At 39.5% G+C, this 19,342-nt stretch overlaps 1 non-coding gene across 1 annotated transcript; it reads right to left on the reverse strand.

The window, feature by feature from the left end:
* Window positions 1-1,628: 1,628 nt before the first annotated feature.
* Window positions 1,629-1,760, reverse strand: LOC117720310 (small nucleolar RNA SNORA17). Its single transcript, XR_004608321.1, has one exon. It is a non-coding gene; the product is annotated as a small nucleolar RNA SNORA17 (small nucleolar RNA).
* Window positions 1,761-19,342: the final 17,582 nt, after the last annotated feature.

The raw sequence follows: 19,342 nt of genomic DNA on the forward strand, positions 1-19,342 counted from the left end.
ATACTTAAACCTCACTGTGATCCTCTCAGATACCCTGTTGTTGGCCTGTGTCATGGAGAGCCTGCTTTAGATCTGCAGGCCCAGCACCTTCATGCATTCAGCCATTCATTGGTATCCAAATGGTGGATGTTCAGGTAGGCCAATTCAAATCCCTGGATCTGAGCCTGATAGATATCTGAGCTGGTCATCCCCCCTGCTCTCATTACCTCAAGGGCCAGCTTACCAGTAACCTCCTCACCAGGGCCAGCTCTACCCTGCTGGTCAGGTGAGGTGTAGGGCCTGCTCTCCTGAGTGTTGCAGCCAGTCAAGGCCAGTTCTCCCACTCTCATGACCCTGGGGCCAGCTCTCCTGCCTGCCATAAGTGGCAAGGGACAAGGGAGAGGCAGAGGACATCCCTCTCTCCTCTATACCACTGCCCAACAGACAAGAGGCAGGACCAGCTCTCCTGTTCTCACGCCCCTGGGACCGCCTCACTCAGGCCCCTCCTGATATCAGGGTCAGGTCTACTGTGCTACCCAGATAAGGGTAGCACAGAGTCAGCTCTCTTGCTCTCATGACCCTGTTTGGTTTGTCTGCTGCTGGTGAAATCTCACCCTTGCCCATGTCACCACAGGCCAGACTAGTGGCCATCTCTCCCATGCTCAAGTCCTAAGGGCTGGCTCACCCAAGCCCATGTCACCAGGGTCAGCTGGGTGAGGTGCAGGGCCTGCTCTCCCAAGTGCTGCAGCTACTGAGAGGCAGGGACAACTCTCCTGGTCTCATGATCCCAGGACCATAGGTGGTGAGGTGCAAGAGAGGAGAAGGGCATCTCTCCACACCATTGCATGAGCGATGAATGACCAAGCCACTTCTTTCGTGCTCATATTCTTGGGGCAGGCTCACCTGCAATGCCCACAATGTATGGGGCTCACTCTCCCAAGCACTGCCGCCAGCTAGGAGTGGGGTCAGATCTTCTGCTCTCATGTACCCAGAGCCAGCTCTCCCACAATGCCTAGGTGAGGGATGTGGCCAATTTTGCACAGCCCTAAGACATCACCATGTCCCCAGGTGGCAGCCCAGACCAGGGACCATATGCCTAATTTTCAGTGGTAACAGACCCCTCCTGCTACAGGGCCAGAAATGGCCCCAGTACCATCACAGGCTGGGACTACACCACGGTCCTAGGTGGAAATCATGGGCTACTCACACCAGGCTGGCCACCATTACCCTTGAGGTTCCAGTTCAACCTCTCTTCATTGTGCCCACATCTCTTTCTCTTCCATTTCTCCACCACTTACTTGCTCCTTTTACTGGCACGTGGGGTCTCTGAGTGTCTGAGATCATCTTAAAAGTGGTCTCAGGAGCGTTATTCCCCGCTTGGGCCGAGGTCATCTTGGGTATGGTCTGCCCCCTTTCCCCTGGCCTGGGCAGTGCCAGTCTTGTAGTTGTCTCAGGCTCATTCTGCCTGGGTTCACCATGGCCCCTTGTGAGGGTCAAGGGTCATCTGTCTAAGGCCCACTCCTACCCCAGGCCCATAGTGTCAGATAGGGTTCTTCTAGTCTCCAGCTTGCTCTCTGTCCTGAAAGCCCTTGTGGACCCGAGTGGCGTTGGACCTGTGGTAGTCTCAGGCCCACTTTTCTTTTTCAGGGAATGTAAGGCTACTAATCATTCAGAAGTTCCCAAGTCAGAACTCTGAGCATAGACTTAACCTCTCTCCTCTCCGCCACCTACTGGTGGACATGAGACACAGCAGCCATGCCTGCAGAGCCTCTAGGAGCAGGCTCAGAACATTTTGTATTGTTGCTGTTTGGAACGAGGTTTCCTTATGTTGTTCCGGCTAGCTTGAACTTGAATCCTCCTGTCTCAACCTCTCAACAGCTAGCATCACTATCTTTAAAGAGATAGTCTTTTTACCATGGCATATATTTTTCATCTTTTGAGACAATCAGGTGGATATAGCACACGGTCTTCTTTCTGAGCTCTTTATACTATCTCCATGGTCAGTACTACTGGTGAAAGTACTCGAGTGTCTTTGTACAATGGATTTGTGGTATAACATTAGTTCAGGCATAGGGTACCCCTACCATTTCTTCATCATGCTTTTTTCTCTTTAAGGCTTTATGGTTGTCTGGGGGTTACTTTTGCTCTTCCATGTGAGTTTTCAGATTGCTTTTTCTACCCCTGAAAAGGAAAGCAATTGTAATTTTGATGTGACTGGCACTTTACAAAGCAATACAAAATATCTTAGTTTGTAGACAAATGAGTACCAAAATGACACTGACAGTCAATCTCACACTGGTCAAAATGGCTGTTACCAAGAAAACAAGATGTTAGCAGTGATACAAGGAAAAAGGAATCCTTAACCTCTATTGATGGGACTTTAAATTAGTATACACACTGAGGAAAATCAATATAGAAAATTAAAAAAGAAAACTAAAACGAGAACTGGAGAAATAGCTCAGTGGTTAAGAATTTAGTTCTTAGCATCTATGTCAGGTAGCTCACAACGACTTACAACTTCAGCTCCAGATGATCAGTGTCCTCTTCTACAGAGGCTTTTGTACCCAAATCCTGACATCCCCCACCACACACACACACACACACACACACACACACACACACACATACACACACACACTTAATAAATAAATAAAAGTAATCCTCAAAATGTATTTAAAACTGAAAGCTATATGCTTGTAACAATAATGGATGACAAAAGAGGCTATGAATCTTAAAGGGAGCAGGAGGTATATATAGAAAGGTTCTATTGGAGGAAACGAAAGAGGGAGATGATATGAGTATATTAAAACCTCAAAAGAACAAAAGACATAATAAAATTAGAATAATATCAATTTTAATATAACTACTCAATGATCTGGTGATACCAGTCCTGGCTTTACAGTGAAAGGAATTCAGGTAGTAAACAATAGTGACAGTGACACAGGGAACACATTTTTTTTTTTCAGTACTGTTTAGTCACAATAGCTAAATCACAGGATTGCCCTAAGTGTCTGTAGCTGAATGGGCAGATAATGGAAATGTGGTACATACAGACAAAGGAGCGTCATTCGGCCATTACAAAACACAAAGTCATGTTCTTCGTAGGAAAACGGATGGAACCAGAAATCCCATGTTAAACAAAATCAGCCAGACTTAGAACACAAATATCGATTGCTGTTCGCCATGTCGATGCTTAAAAAAAAAAAAAAGACTAAAAGTGGATGGATGTCTATGGAGAGCACAGGAAGTCAGTCAGAGGGCAGTTAACTCGAGTCCTTGGAGGATGTAACTAACATACATTAAATATAAATGTATACAATATAAAATATAAATATATAAATTATACGTATGAAAATGTCATAATGAAATCTGATTTTGTTTAATTTATATATGCTAACAAAGAAACTTCCCTTAGAATCACAAGTGTTCATGATTATATAGAAATCACTAAAACTACACACACAAGACTAAAAAAATAGGTTCAAAGTCTGTGTTGTAGCTAATGTACATAGGCTTCCAGAGTGTGTGTTTGTTTATTGCTTAGAACAAAACAAGTTTATTTAGATTGTAATATCTATAGGATCTTCCATAATAAAACAAGGTAGCAATAAATTTATCTTTATAAAAATAAAAGGCTCATCTAATGATTTTCCCACAAAATGAGAAAAATGTTTTTATAAATCTATATAAAAATTTATAGGAAGATGAACTTTTTAAGATTTTTAGGTTATTCTATTTTTTACTGTTTTATTATATAAATATACATGTTTATGAAAAATGAACATTCATACATTTCTAACAATTCTTGAGGTAGCTCATTAGAATTAAGAATTGAAAGAGCGTAGCTTAAAAAAAAAACATCTAGGGCTGGAGAGATGGCTCAGTGGTTAGGAGCACTGACTGCTCTTCCAGAGGTCATGAGTTCAAATCCCAGCAACCACATGGAGGCTCACAACCATCCATAATGAGATCTGATGCCCTCTTATGGGGTGTCTGAAGACAGCTACAGTGTATTTACATCTAATAAATAAATAAAAACCTTTGGGCTGGAGCGAGTGGGGCTGGAGTGAGAGGGAGAAGGGAAGGGAAAAAATCTAGATAATTTTGTTTTATGTATATGAGGGACTGCTGGCAAGCAGGTATGTGCACCATGTACGGGCATGAATGTCTACACACTGGTGACTAAGAACACTGGAACGGAAATTCAGATTCCCTGAACCTGTAATTTCAGGTGGCTGTAAACCACCAGGTGAGTGCTAACAACCGATCATGGATCCCCTACAAGTACAGCAATCGATCCTAAACTGTTAAACCAACTCTCCAGCTCTATCAGCACAATCTTTAATTGTATTCATGACTAGAGATAAGACATAAGATTAGAATTCAAGCAAAACTCTCTTGCCTGCATACAATTTCTCTCTTGGATCAATCTGCTAGTTAGGCTTTTTAAGTTTTTAACTAATTGCATGTGCTTTGAATTTGAAATCAAACAATTGTGAGAACACACTATTCAATCAATGTAACAGTAATGATTCTTAAGATACTCATAAAGAAATTATACAAACAGAAAATGTAGAAAGTCAGAAATAAAGGAACCACAGAAAGGCCCATTGTTCACATCAGAAAGCACATGAAACACAAGTAAGTCCAGTGATTCATCTCTTAACAAGGTAATTATGGCATTGACAAGCTCAATGAGAATTCAGATTGTAAGAGGCACTGGGCAAATTTCCCACTAGATTCTCAAAATTGCCAAACCTCTGCATGCCAATTCCAGTAATTAAAAGAGACAAGGTTCATGGAGAATGTTCAAAGGATTCCAGCATAAGGTGCTATAAACAATGAGGACATTAACAAATTGGTAGTATTTGTTCCAGAGAAGACATGGTATAAGAGGTAAGACCATCATGTTGCCAGAAAATAAAGTCCTCTGTCAAAACAAAACATTTTCTTCTTTTTAAAATGAATTGAGTATTTTGTATTTTGATTATATTAGCCCCTTATTCAGATCCACAACCCATTCCCTACTCATTTATTGTTATGTCTTAATTTTTTTTCAAGATCAATTTGTGCTGCCCAGATTTGTGTCCTTCCACTGGAAACAACTTAACAGGGCTATGCTCAGAGAAAACTCTCTTTCCTTCCAGCAGCTAACAATTACAAGTATCTTCAAGGCTAGGGCTGGGATTGTGTTCTAAGTCCTTTCTCCATATTGGGATTTAGTTTGGCTGGGACTTGTACAGGTTTTGTACATGCTGTGATAACTGCTGTGAGTTCCTATGTGCAGCTGCCCTGCTGTGTCCAGATGATGTTTCCTTGGCACAATCTCTGGCTCTTGCACTCTTTCTACTCAATCATCCACAATGATTGAGTGGAAGAGGTGTGTGGTGTATATATTGTCTGTATGGTTGAGAATTCTGTAGTCTCTTATTCTCTGCACTTTGGCTAGTTATATAGATCATTGTGTTAATTACTATCCATTGTGAATAAATCTTCTCAAATAAAAGTTGAGAAATGCATTTATTTGTGAGTATAATGGTAAGGTCTCTTTTTTAGACAAAATAAAACACCTTTATAATGGAAACAATACTAGATTTCAGAGCCAAACTAATATGGCATAAAAATCTTGGCTTTGTTAGTAACTGCTTGACTATGTGAAGTAAATTAATGTTTCCTAGTTGTTTCATATGTAAAAAAAAGAATAAGGTACAAGTTCAAGGATCACTGTAAGACCATAGTAAGTGAGATAACACAGATGTAAGTAAAATATCAAATTGTCAAATAAAGAAGAACAAACCAAAACAAGTTTTAAAAAACATGACAAAGGCCAAGGACACACACATCTGGATACACATTGGCATTCTTTGATATCCTTGCACTGTGTTAATTTATTTCTTAATCTTTACTGCATGCGTTCAGATCTTTACTACATCAATTCTTGGTGTATGACTATCAGCAAGTTTAAATTCTTTCACTTTTGTTATCCTATAAACTCAAATTGGTCTTTCCAATTACATGGAGATTGTGTTAATTAATGTAAAAAATACTTACAATTGTTCAAAGAGTTGTTCTTCCTTTGTTTAAGAGCTCTTATTAGGCATAGGATCTTGCTATGGAGACCAGGCTGGACAAGTCCTTCCAAGTACTGGTGTGACAACCAGGTGCCTCCATCTTTATTCCAGAGACTAGTGTTTGATTTTTCTTTCCTTCCTTTTTCCTTTCTAATAGTCTACTCATATTGCCATTTATTCTTCATCTTTATGCTAACATTTAGAAACAATTTTAAAAATATTTTATGATACAAATTGGCAAAGAAGAAATAAAGGTATCACTATTTTGAGATGATATGATAGTATACATAAGTGACCTAAAAAATCCTACCAGAGAACTTCTTCAGCTGATAAACAACTTCAGCAAAGTGGCTGGATATAAAATTAACTCAAATAAATGAATAGCCTTCCTTTATACAAATGATAAACAGGTTGAGAAAGAAATTAGGGAAACAACTCCCTTCACAATAGCCACGAATAATATAAAATATTTTGGGTTAACTCTAACAAAACAAGTGAAAGACCTGTACAACAATAACTTCAAATCTCTCAAGAAAGAAATCAAAGAAGAACTCAGAAAATGGAGAAAACTTCCATGCTCATGGATTGGCAGAATTAATGTAGTAAAAACAGCCATTCTACCGAAGGCAATCTACAGATTCAATACAATCCCTTTCAAAATCCCAACACAATTCTTCAAAGACATGGAAAAAACAATTCTCAAATCCATCTGGAAAAGCAAAAAACCCAGAATAGTGAAACAATTCTTAACAATAAAAGAACAGCTGGGGGAATCACCATTCCTGACCTCAAGCTTTACTACAGAGCAATAGTGATAAAACCTGCATAGTATTGGTACAGAGACAGACACATGGATCAATGGAATAGAACTGAAGACCCAGAAATAAAACCACACACTTACAGACACTTGATCCTCGACAAAGACACCAAAAATATACAATAGAAAAAAGAAATCATCTTCAATAAATGGTACTGGTCTAACTGGCAGTCTGTATGTAGAAAAAATGAAAATAGACCCATATTTGTCACCTTGCACAAAGCTCAAATTCAAGTGAATCAAGGACCTCAATATAAAACCAGATACATCGAATCTAATAGAAGAGAAATTGGGAAAGAGTCTTGAACTCATTGGCACAGGGGAAAATTTCATAAACAAAACTCAAATGGATCATGCTCTAAGATCAAGAATTGATAAATGGGACCTCATGAAACTGGAAAGCTTCTGTAAAGCAAAGGATATAGTAAGACAAATTGGCAACCTACAGATTGGGAAAAAAAATCTTTATTAACCCCACATCCAATGGAGGGCTAATATCTAAAATATAGAACTCAAGAAGCTAACCACCAAAAAAAAAAAAAAAAAAAAAAAAAAAAAAAAAAAAAAAAAAAAACAAAACCAAACAACCCAATCAAAAAAATGAGGTATAGAATTCACAACAGAGGAATCTTGAATGACTGAGAAACACCTAAAGAAATGTTCAAGGTCCCTAGTGACCAGAGAAATGCAAATCAAAATGACCCTGAGATTCCACCTCATACCAGTCAGAATGGCTAAGATCAAAACCTCAGGTGACAACACAAGTTGGTAAGGATGTGGAGAAAGAGGAACACTCCTCCATTACTGGTGGGATTACATACTGGCACAACCATTCTGGAAATCAATCTGGAGATTCCTCAGAAAATTGAAAATAGAACTACCTGAAGACCCAGCAATACTACTGTTGGGAATATACACAAAAGATGCCCCACTATGCCACAGGGGCACGTGTTCCACTATGTTCATAGCGACCTTATTTGTGAGAGCCAAAAGCTGGAAACAACCCAGATATACCTCGTCGGAAGAATAGATACAGAAAATATTCATTTACACAATGGAATACTACTAAGCTATTAAGAATGAGGACATCCTGAGTTTTACAGGCAAATGGATGGAACTAAAAAATATCATCTTGAGTGAGGTAACTGAGAGCCAAAAGAACATAAATGGTATGTGCTCACTAATAAGTGGGTATTAGCAAAAAAAAAAAAAAAAAAAAAAAAAAAAAAAGAGAGAGAGAGAGAGAGAGAGAGAGAGAGAGAGAGAGAGAAGGAAAAAGTACAGAATACCCAAGATAGAGTCCACAGAACTCAACAAGGTCAACAAGCTAAAGGGCCCAAGTGAGAACGCCTCAGTCCCATTGTGGAGGGAGAAGAATGCAATCACAAGTAGGGAGGAGGGAAGGAGAGACTTGGGAAGGAAAGTGGACATGGGTGGAGTGGGAGGGGAACCTGATCTGGTATTGGGTGAAGAAAAAGGACTGAAGCCCTGAGGGCCAGCAGAAAAAATGGAAACAGACAACCTCGGGAGGTAGGAGGTTGGGGGGGTCCCTCTAGAATGCACCAGAGACTTGGGAGGTGAGAGACTCTCATGTTAAAGGAAGGGACTTTAGATGAAATGCCCGACAGTAGGGAGAGGGAACTTATACAGCTCACCTCCAGCAGGAAGACAGGGCATCAAATGAGGGAGGGGGTTGCCATCCCAAAGTCAAAACTCTAACCAATAATTGTTCCTGTTTGAAAGAACTACGGGGAGGGAAATAGAGAGGATCCTGAGGAAAAGAAGGTCTAGCAACAGGTCCAGCTCAAAGGAAGGTCCCAAGGCCTGACACTATTACTGAGGCTATGGAACACTCAGAAAAAGGGACCTATCATAACTGTCCTCCGGAAGACCCAATTAGTAGCTGTAAAAGTCAGATGCAGATATTTGCACCCAACCAATGGACAGAAGCTGCTGACACCTGTGGTTCAATTAAGGAAAGGCTGAGAGAAGCTGAGGAAAAGGGCCACTAAATAGGAGGACCAACAGTCTCACTTAACCTGGACCCCCGAGATCTCTCAAACACGGGACCACCAGGAAGGCAGCATACAGCAGCTGATAAGAGGCCCCCAACACATATACAGCAGAGTGCTGCCGGGTCTGTGTTCAATCAGACATGACGTACCGTACCTAATCCTCAAGGGACTGAAGGCCCCAGGGGGTTTAGAGGTCAGGTGGAGTGGGGGGTAGGGGTGGGAACAGTCTCTAGAGACAGGGGAGTGGGTTGAAGGTATGGGAAGTGGAACAGTCAGAGGGTGGATGGGGGAGGGGTGGAATAAAATCTGGAGCGTAAATAAATAAATGAATAAATAAATAAAAAACACCAAAAAGAAATACTTTATAATCTGAGTTGTAATTGTTGATTTGGAATCACTGAAAATCATATTCTTTAATGATTTATCCATGCGTCAAGTCTTCCTATTTTTCCTTACATTCAACACTTTCTGATAACCCAGGATTGACACTCTTCATCTATAGTTCGTTTTTGTGAGGAATGTAGTTAATTACAATCACCACCACTATTCTATCACCAGGAGCAACTTGATGACCATTAGAACAAAATACGCATAATTACTATGCTCAGAATGTTTACCAGGCTAAGAAACTGTAATTGTTAAGCCAGTTATCAAGGATGGAGCTAGAAACACCTTGCTGTTCAGCAGGCAAACTTTCCCGTATCATGTGATTTTTAACAAGCTTGGTAAGGTGCATGCAGCATTACGACGTGCTTTAGTATTTTCATTTCAGAAATCCTCTTGTCATGATAAATTCTTGTTCTAAATAAATCCATTGATTTTGGCAATAACTGCTAAGTAGGAGAAGGGGTTCATAAAAAATGGAAGAAGTCTTTGATCTAGACATTTCTCAAAGGCGAGGTTTTTCTAGGAATGCACATGTTCTAGGAAATACTGAATGTACAATAAACATAAAAATATGACTAATGTCACATTGTTTAATGAAGTCTTTATTATAATAACTCTGAAATAATCAGATTGAGACTGTAAGCTACAGGTATGCCAACACTGTCAAAGTTTTATTGCATTGCACAACACTAAACACGTATGTTTAAATATTAATTAGATTGTGGCTATGGAAGTGAATGCTGGAAACCCAGTTTTCAGGAGGATGAGGCAGGAGGATTGCTGCAAGTTCTAAGCTAGGATGAGTCAAATAGTAAATACCATCCCTGCCAGAGATGATATATAGTGAGGATTTGTCTCTAAATAAATGTTACTTGGTATTTGGAGAACAATTAAATATCTAGTAAGTTTGAAAATGTTTCAGTTTTACAATTTATCTTAAATACCTGGAGAAACTCTGTGTATGTGTGATAATGAGGAAATATATGAATTGTCCAGTAGGTTTCTTTGTGCAGTCAGCAATTTATGTTCAAATAAGGAAATGTAGATATAGTGTCATAGTATATCTATTTTCCCACACGATAATAAAAATCATCTATGTTCCTATAGGATAGATAGGAAATATCCCTCTAAGGCTCAAGGTTTGCCCTTGGTCCTTAGATGTAGAAGCTTTGATACCGCATTTGGGGATAGTACATTCTCGCATTTGTATATGGGTATACTTATTTCTTTCAGATGCTATTTAATAAGAGGAAAGTGACCAGGACCAGAAGGTCATTTTTCAATGACAGGATCCCAGGAGAGAGGAGCCAGGGGATAATGGATAAAGAAGAAGGAGCAGGTGGACTCAGATGGTCTTGTTGATCTATATCTTATGCCAGGTAAACTATTAAGAAATTATATGACATCTTATATACTATTTCCAAGGAGAAATGGGACAGCGTCATCAAAAGGCTATTATAAAATGGGGTGGAGTTAGTTGGAGGCTAATCAAACAGTGCTGCACAAGGGGAACATAGGCTATCTCAAGAATATCATAGACTGAGCACACACCAGCCTTGGGACTGATAATTACATCCTCCTAGGGTAGGAAAGTTGAGTTCTAAGGATCTGAAGCTACAGTTTGACCGAGACCCTGGCTCCAGGCCATTACTGGATCTGGCAAGTATATTTCTGGTTTTAAAGATGGAGCAATGTTCCTTTTCCATACATCAGAGCCACTGTGATAACCTTGGTTCAACCTAGCCCTCAGCAAATGGAAAGAAAATATTGTAACTTTTGAATTAATTACTTTTCTAAATGAGATATTAACCTAAGTTTAACTATTTAAGTAGAATATAGAGATATATAGTCCATTTTTAAACAGACTTAATGGCATTATGGACATAACTATCCCTTATTTGACAAACCAGGGAATTTATTTTTTAAAATTTTTTCCCTTTCTTATTAAATGTAGGGAGAACAGAATTGACCTACAGTTCTTAAAGTTGAGTGACCTTCCAAGTCACATTGGCCCAGGTTATGGATTGCATCATCTAGGGGTAGATCCCACATACTTGTTTCCCTTATTGCTGTAGGCATTGGTAGGTCCAAGTGAATTTAGTACTTAGTTCTATCTTGGAAACCTATCACCAAATGTCTTCACAAGTCCCCTTCTTCCTGACTATTTTATTTTAGAGATGAATTGGTTCAGAATGGGACCAGAACTGAATTCTTTCTCAGAGAGAAATGGGAAGAGGGGGGCAGAAAAGTCTTCCAATTTGTAAAAGGGGTCTTTCTTCAGGTCTCACCTAGCATGCAAGTTGAGCTGGGGTGTGAGGTAGACCACAGTACTCAAAGTACAGGTGCTTCTAGGTCCCTTTTCTATACAACACACCCAGTGTTCCCACCACTCTATTAAGTATTGTGATTTTTTTTTCTCCTTTGGACTTTAAGAATGTTACATACAGTTGAATGTCAGGAAGAACTTTTGCTTTAAGTTGTTAACAGAATAAACATTACTGCCATTTTGTTTGATAAAGCTTCATGTGTCTACAAAATAGTTACCAATATGCAGAGGTCCTTGCTTACGAATCACAGTATTCCTTATCTTTCATTTGCAGGTGAATATTACAAAGGGGGAAAAAAGAGGATATTCTGTGTCTCCAACATGCGTCTCTGTGATGCTCACCTCACCACTGAAGGAATCATGTACCTCAGATATTTACAGCTATAAATATCAACGCCATTCCAGGAGTGTCTCCTGACAACTTCTCATCTGTATCTGTCATGAAGTGTTCTTCTGGACACTAGAACAAGGAGAGCAACAGAAAAGAAAATGTCAGGAAATATGTTTCCCTGTTGTGAAATTTGATGCCAGTAAAGACTGGGTCTGAGGAAGCAGCTCTAATATGAATGCATGCGCTTAAATACTTTCTTCAACACAAATTGATAGAAGTGGTGTGGGCAAACATAGTGGGTGGACATCTCGGTGACTACAGTGCTAAAACAAGCATAGTAAAAAGAGAAGACAGCAGAGAAAAGTTTATTATCTGCAGTAGGTAAGGATATTATTTCCCAAGTAGGACCTTCCTCCATGAACAAAAGGAACCTGGCCACATTTTGTAGAATATGTAGCTCAAGATCATGATTGGAATCCATGTTTGAAGATGAGAATGGAAGGCAAGAGTGACTCTGCCTTCTGTGTTCTCTAACCTCCTGACTTACCCCTTTTGTATCTGTGCTACTGTGTACAGGAGCACCTGTGTTCACTATTGCATGTTCACATGGCATTCACTATGTGGAGGCCATAGGACAGCCTTTCTCTTGTTTCTCAGATGCCACCCTCATTTTATTTTTGAGCCAGAGGCAGTAGATAACTACAGGTACCATTATCTGCTGGGCACTACCAGGTGTCTTTTCATAATGCACTCATAATGGTTTCAACATTATATTCAAACCCCGTGCAAGCCCAGGCTAGAGCAAATCCCAGCAAGTAGAGAGGAGTTGGGAGCTGGCGACATAAACATACCCCCAAGCTTTACAGCTACTGACAATTGAAAATTGCTGGGGAGGGAGAGTGGGAGGGAAGGAAAGAGAGAGAGAGAGAGAGAGAGAGAGAGAGAGAGAGAGAGAGAGAGAGAGAGACACAGACACAGACACAGACACAGACACAGACACAGACAGAGAAACAGAAAGACAGAGACAAAACAGAGAAAGGAGAGAAAAAGAGAGAGAGCTCCAACTAACTAACTAGGCTCGGTCAGTTGGCAAGCAATCTCAGAGGTTCTTTTGTCTCTACCTCCTCAGTACTAGCATAAACCACGTACTACTCTGTACATTTACCTATGGACCCTCATGTTGGTAAAGCAAGATCTTTACCAATGGAGCCATCTCCCAAGTCCCTGCCATTTCTTTCATAGCTGAACGCTTGTCCCTAAAGTATATTCTGATTCCTGCTTCATCTCCATCCTCAAGTTTGCTGCTAGCCTCAGTCTTGTTTCATTGAAGTCTTCACCTGCTTCTGGCTCCTCCATTTACACAACATTGTTTTCTGTTGACTTTACAATTAGAAAGAGAGTAGACATCATGCCATAGCTATAATAGGTACTGACACTCTTAGGTCCCAGCTTGGTTTGAATATCAAAGAAAGAGTTCATATCAGTTTTCTAGTGCTATGGGAGTGTGTGGCTGGATATAGTCTGTAAACATTTGTTGCATGTGTGCAGGTTTTCTTTTGTATTATTTTGGTCTTGCACAACCACAGTATTTTTGAAACACCACATTTTTATTATTCTAGATATATGTCATACATGAAAAGAACTCAAGTTATATTGAGTTCTATGTCAAATCTACATAGCCTTATTCTTTATAAGAATATTTCTTTGCTTTAAAATATTTCATTTGTTTCTACCTTATACATAGCATGTGCTACTAAGCTAATAGGGAAAATGTGTAAAAGATCTGATTTCTTCCTCCCCAAGACTGATGATATGAGTTTTAAAAATTCATTTGACATACAATGGGAAGAAAGGATAGTAAAACAAATTTCAAATAAAGGTAGAATTCCAAGAAGCATGTGATCTCTTAAAAGGGTTTTCATGTTTAATGTTTGTTCGTTTGTTTGAAACCTTCAAGATCAATTGTGATGCCCAAACCTTCTTAGATGTGTGCTCTTCCACTGGAGAGTAACAACTTACCAGGAGCTACACTCTTAGAGAATCAATCTCTCTCTCTCTCTCTCTCTCTCTCTCTCTCTCTCTCTCTCTCTCTCTCCCTTCCCCTCCCTCCCTCCCTCCCTCCCTCCCTCCCTCCCTCTCCCTCTCCTCTTCCTCCTTCCTCTCCCCTCACCCATCTCCCAATTGTCAGTAACTCCAGAGATTGTGGGTGGAATTGTGTATCCAACTCCCAGTTCCTCTCTCCTTGCTAGGATTTGGTCTAGCCTGTGCTTGCCCAGGTCTTGTATATGCTGTTGAAACCACTATGAACTCATTATGAACAGCTACATGATTGTGACCAGCAGATAATGGTTCCTGTAGGTATTCACTGCCACTGGCTCTTACATTCTGCCTCTTTTTCCACAACGATACTTGAAGGTATATATTTTACCTTCAGGGCTGAGCAGTGGGTATCATTTATTCTTTTCACCTTGGCTACTTGTGGGTCATTATATTAAACATCTTCTACTGCAAATTGAAGCTTCTCAGATAAGGATAATAGCTGCATTTACATATAGGTACAACAATAAGTCATTACCAGTCAGTTTACTACTATGCCCACTCAGCAATATAATGTAAGATCTTAAAAACTATGACCTATCCAGCCACAGGTTCTTAGCCCAATAATGGAGTCAGGTATGGGTTTCATCCTAGATAATATTGTGGGGAGGGTGTATAAAGATATAGTGTAAGCATGTTACCATCTGCTGGCAGTTTCATTACAGTGTTAGAGATCAGAGTGAAAACAGATTTTCCTTTAATTTAGTGCACTGATCACAAGAGTCCCGCCCCACTGATAAATAGATTGCTAATATGGAAAGAAGCAGCAGCCACAAGGCCTCAGAGAAAGAGGTAAATTGAGGCAAAGATTATTTAAACACATAATATCAAAGAAAACAATTAGTAAGATACCTTCAGACTCTACAAGGGTCTCTTTTATCAACAAGCGTATTCTTTCCTGAAGAGGACACAATGGCATTAGCACCCTTAACAAAGGCAACACTGTGACATTGCTAATGTCTTGACTCTTGTTCATTTCATTAATGTGAAAAGAAGATCCATGTCCCCATTTAGGCATGTGTCTAATTTTGGAGTAGTGGAAATTGAGACTCAAATCAACATGTGTCATTAAAGACAGTATACAACTGTCTGCAAAAATGGCTCAGTAGTTAACAGTATATGTTACTCTTGCAAAGGAACTAGGTTTGGTTTGCAGTACCAACACAGTGGTTCATAAGCATCTGTAACTTCAGTTTCAGTGGATCTGGTGCCCTCTTCTGTCTTCTGGTAGCATAAGGCACACATTTAGTACACAAACATGAATGTATCCAAACATTCTTAAACATAAAATAAAATTTAAAGAAACATTTAATAAATACAAAAGTACCCTGATGTTTTGGTGGCTTTGAGGTGTATTTTCTTTGGGAAACTTTTAACCAAAGTCAGGTGAGTTCAGTGATGTTGGCAAAATACTCACTGGTGAAAGCAAACCTACTGACTGTCCATGGACCAGAGGACATCAGACAGTGTGGCAAGAGGCCTAACATGCATCAGCAAGGAGACACTTGGATGACCAAACATATGCCATGTTTTTGCTCTGCAGGAGTGGCTTGGGTGGGCTAAGATTTGAAACGACAGCATGCTTCACACCACAGTTCATCTCATCCTCCTTTTCTCTCTCAGCCTACATTCCTTTTAGGGAACTACATTTTCATCACATGTAGGCAAGGCCTCTGGGGAAAATGGGTCGGGAAAGCTACGCAAAGAAATTCAAGCATTCATCTTCAGAACTAAAACCTACAGCAGAGCAATACAAAGACATAAGATCATTAGAAATGATTATGATAATTGAAGAATTGAGTGGCAAACAAGTACAATAAAACAGCTACAACTACAATCAAACCAGTCTGGTACCTCGGTACCACTGTAGACAATGCTTACACATTAGCAGATGTCAGGAGGGGTTTGAATAAATGGGGCTTTTCATAAACCAGACAGAATACTGCTCTGAATCCTGAGGCTGTTTCTAGCTATGTGGTTGTAGGTTAGAAAATGACAAAGGCTATTAAATAAAATAATTCTGCTTTAAACATGAATATATGATTTTGCAATATATATTTGCTATATATATGTACAAACATATACATACACAGTATACATATTATATGTGTATTATGTATACATGTGTATGCAAATCTATGTGTATATAATTATTATATATATATATCCATATATGTATATTTGCAGTGTAAAACCTGGAATTAAGAGTCATGTCACATCTTGTATAAATATATTGATGTTAAACACCATAATGAGTATGCTTTTGAAGACACACGTGTTCATAACCACTTATTTATTGGACCCTTTTCACCATTACAGATTGTCTTGAGTTGCTACTTAGTGTTCAAACCTCTTGAGCATCTGTGAATCCATAAGGCTCCTCCACATGGTGGCGCTCTGGTCGTGTCTTTAGTGAAACTGCTTGCTTTTTTTTTTTTTTTTTTTTTTTTTTTTTTTTTTTTTTTTTTCTTTTTTATTTATTTATTACAAAAATGGTTGGTCAAACTATGAGGATGAAAATTAATAATAATAACAATAATGACAATAATAGATCCACTCCTCAGCTGACTCTGATTCTAGAGAAAATAATGGTCCCTTTACCTTCTCCTGTGTCATTTGCCTACTGCATTAGAAGACTGTGGAGGGTCTTTATTTTATTTGTTTGTTTGTTTATTTGATGCATTTGCAGCCACCAGGATGCAAAAGTGAAGAGCTGGCAAAGCTTGCCTCATTCTGAACAATAGGAAGCTGGTTTAATGACAGTGCTAATGCCTTCTTGATACTGCTCCTGTTGCACGTTCAGGAAGCTTGCCCAGGGGATTCTTGGCCATCCTTTCTCCCTGCTTCCCACCAAGGTAAAATAAGATTGTGTGAATGTCACACAAGGGAAAATGGATGGACTCAGGAGATGAGGGTGTTTAAACTTCAAATCTCACAAAGCAAATTGTCCTAGAATGAAGAATAATCTAGATTCTTTTTTTATTCTGAGAGAATTATCTAATAGTGAAGAAAAGGTCTGACTATGGACACATGGAGAAAAGATTGGCCATTTCTGACAATGTTTGCAGAAGATGTTTGCCTGTCAGTGGTCACCAGGACACTGTAGTGTGAATAGGATTAATGAATCAGCTGGCTCATGTAAAGAACATTCAGCTAAGTTATTCAAGGTGCATTTTTTGAAGTAAAACATAAGCCTATTACTTTCTCTGTGGCTTCTCTAACTGAAATGTTTCAGATTCCCACCCTGGTAGAGCAGGATTTGTGAAGTTCATGACTTAGCAATTGCTCCTGTAACAGTCTATAGACCAGAGATGTAATAGATCAGAAGGATAAGCATGGTAGATTCAGGACCTCGTACATGGTACTGAAGATTCAGTGTTGAATACGCCAATGCTGAAGTCAACATGCTTCCTGACTCAGTGAGTGTTGGGAAGACTCCTTCCTTGGGGGTCACAAGAGTGAGCTCCACATGTTTCTGTTAGCTGTCAGCCTAAGGTCAGTCTGTCCCTTATTGTCCACAGCCAGTCCCTTATCATGTGGCACCCAAGCAGTTATCCACTGAGTGCTTCTGCGTTTTTCAGGCCCAGCCTAAGGAATCTGTCTGACTTCTGTGATTAGTCTGAGTAAAGACCTGCCTCTTAAATGGCTTCTATAGTTGATTTGGTTAGACACACTTGATAATCCTTTTGTTTCCTTTTTCTTTTTTTTTTAATCTCTTTGTTTCTTAAAATCAACTGATGAGGGTTCTTAACCATATTTACAGAAACCCTTTACCACAAAACCCAAGTTGAGGGAGAAAGTGTGTGCCTACTGGAAACAAACATGCAACCTCAAAATAGCTGCTTTCTCTCAGCTTCAGCCCTTCACTGCTGTTCTGATGCCAGTACAGAGTAAGGCTGGGAAGACCGTTTTCTTTGTGGAGGGGTAAATTATCTCTCTCTCTCTCTCTCTGTCTATCTATCTATCTATCTATCTATCTATCTATCTATCTATCTATCTATCTATCTATCTATGCATACATGCATGCATGCATGTATTTTTATGCAATGGCACAAGTGTGGATATAAGAATGGATAACTTTTTCCATCATGAAAGTCCCAGGATTGAACGCCAGTCATCAGGCTTGGCAGCAAGTGCTTTTAACTAGTAAGATACCTAGCTTGCCTAAATTTGTTAATTTCAAACAAGGACATACTTATTATGGAGCTCTGGCTAGCTTTATCAAAGTCCTTACATATTTCTGGCTACCTTTAAACTTGTAATTCCTCTAGCTCTGCATTCCCTGTGCTAGGATCATAAGAATATGTCACAACACTTGAGAGACTATAGTTTTCCACTGCAAGTGCCTTGCTTGTGTAAGTTTGTCTGAACTTGAAGAGAAGGCACATTTGTAGTGCTGAACTTCTGAGTAGGGCAGAGGGGATTCAGAAACAGCACTGATTCCCCAAGGGGAGGCTTCCAGTCTCTAGGACTTGTGATTGCTAGACAGGGTTCACTGATCACTGTTCACCAGGATAAAGTGAAAGGAGGAAAATAAAAATGGGAATTAATTAGTAACTTGGAAATAGCATTACTTTTTATATAAGTAACTACCTTTAGTTAATAAGATTATAAAGCCCACCCCCACCCCACCTCCCTAAGCTACAGTGAGAGCTAGACTACCAGGATGGGGAGAAAATTTGTATGTTTATCTACAACTCATCTTAAAAAATGATTTATCCATGTTATGTGCTTGACAGCTTTGTCTACATGAATGCCTGTGTACTGCATGCACGTGGTACTTACCGAGGCCAGAAAAAAGCATCGTATTCACTGGAACTTGAGTTGTAAGCTACCATGATGTGGAAACTGAGCGCAGGTCTTCTGGAAGGGTAGCAAGTATTTTTTTTTTTTTTTTTTTTTTTTTTTTTTTTTTACCACTGATCAGTAAATCCATTCCCATAACTCATTTTATAAAACAGAATGTACTAATGCAGGCCTTTTTAATATCCAGGTCAGGACTTGGCTAATTAATATGACATCATCATCTTCTGGTTGTAAGGGAGACCCTTCTAGAGAAGGAAAAAAAACCCTCCATTATGAGAACATCAGTCTCCATTCTTTAAATGTTTACTCTACTTCCCAGTTACTTTGCTCTTATTATCAAGAACATTTCTTGTGTGTTAAACTTTCCAGTTAGTTTGCATCCTTCATATCCTGGCTTCCAGGAGTGATGGGATTGACTGCTTAGAAGAGGCAGGTGTTACCCTGATGCTGTAGTGGTTGTCAGAGGGAGGCAATGGGCCTTCTGGTTTCCTAATCTAGTCTCTTATTTTCAGT

This window comes from Arvicanthis niloticus, chromosome 14 (assembly GCF_011762505.2).
Source record: "Arvicanthis niloticus isolate mArvNil1 chromosome 14, mArvNil1.pat.X, whole genome shotgun sequence".
In the NCBI taxonomy this organism is placed as follows: Eukaryota; Metazoa; Chordata; class Mammalia; order Rodentia; family Muridae; genus Arvicanthis; species Arvicanthis niloticus.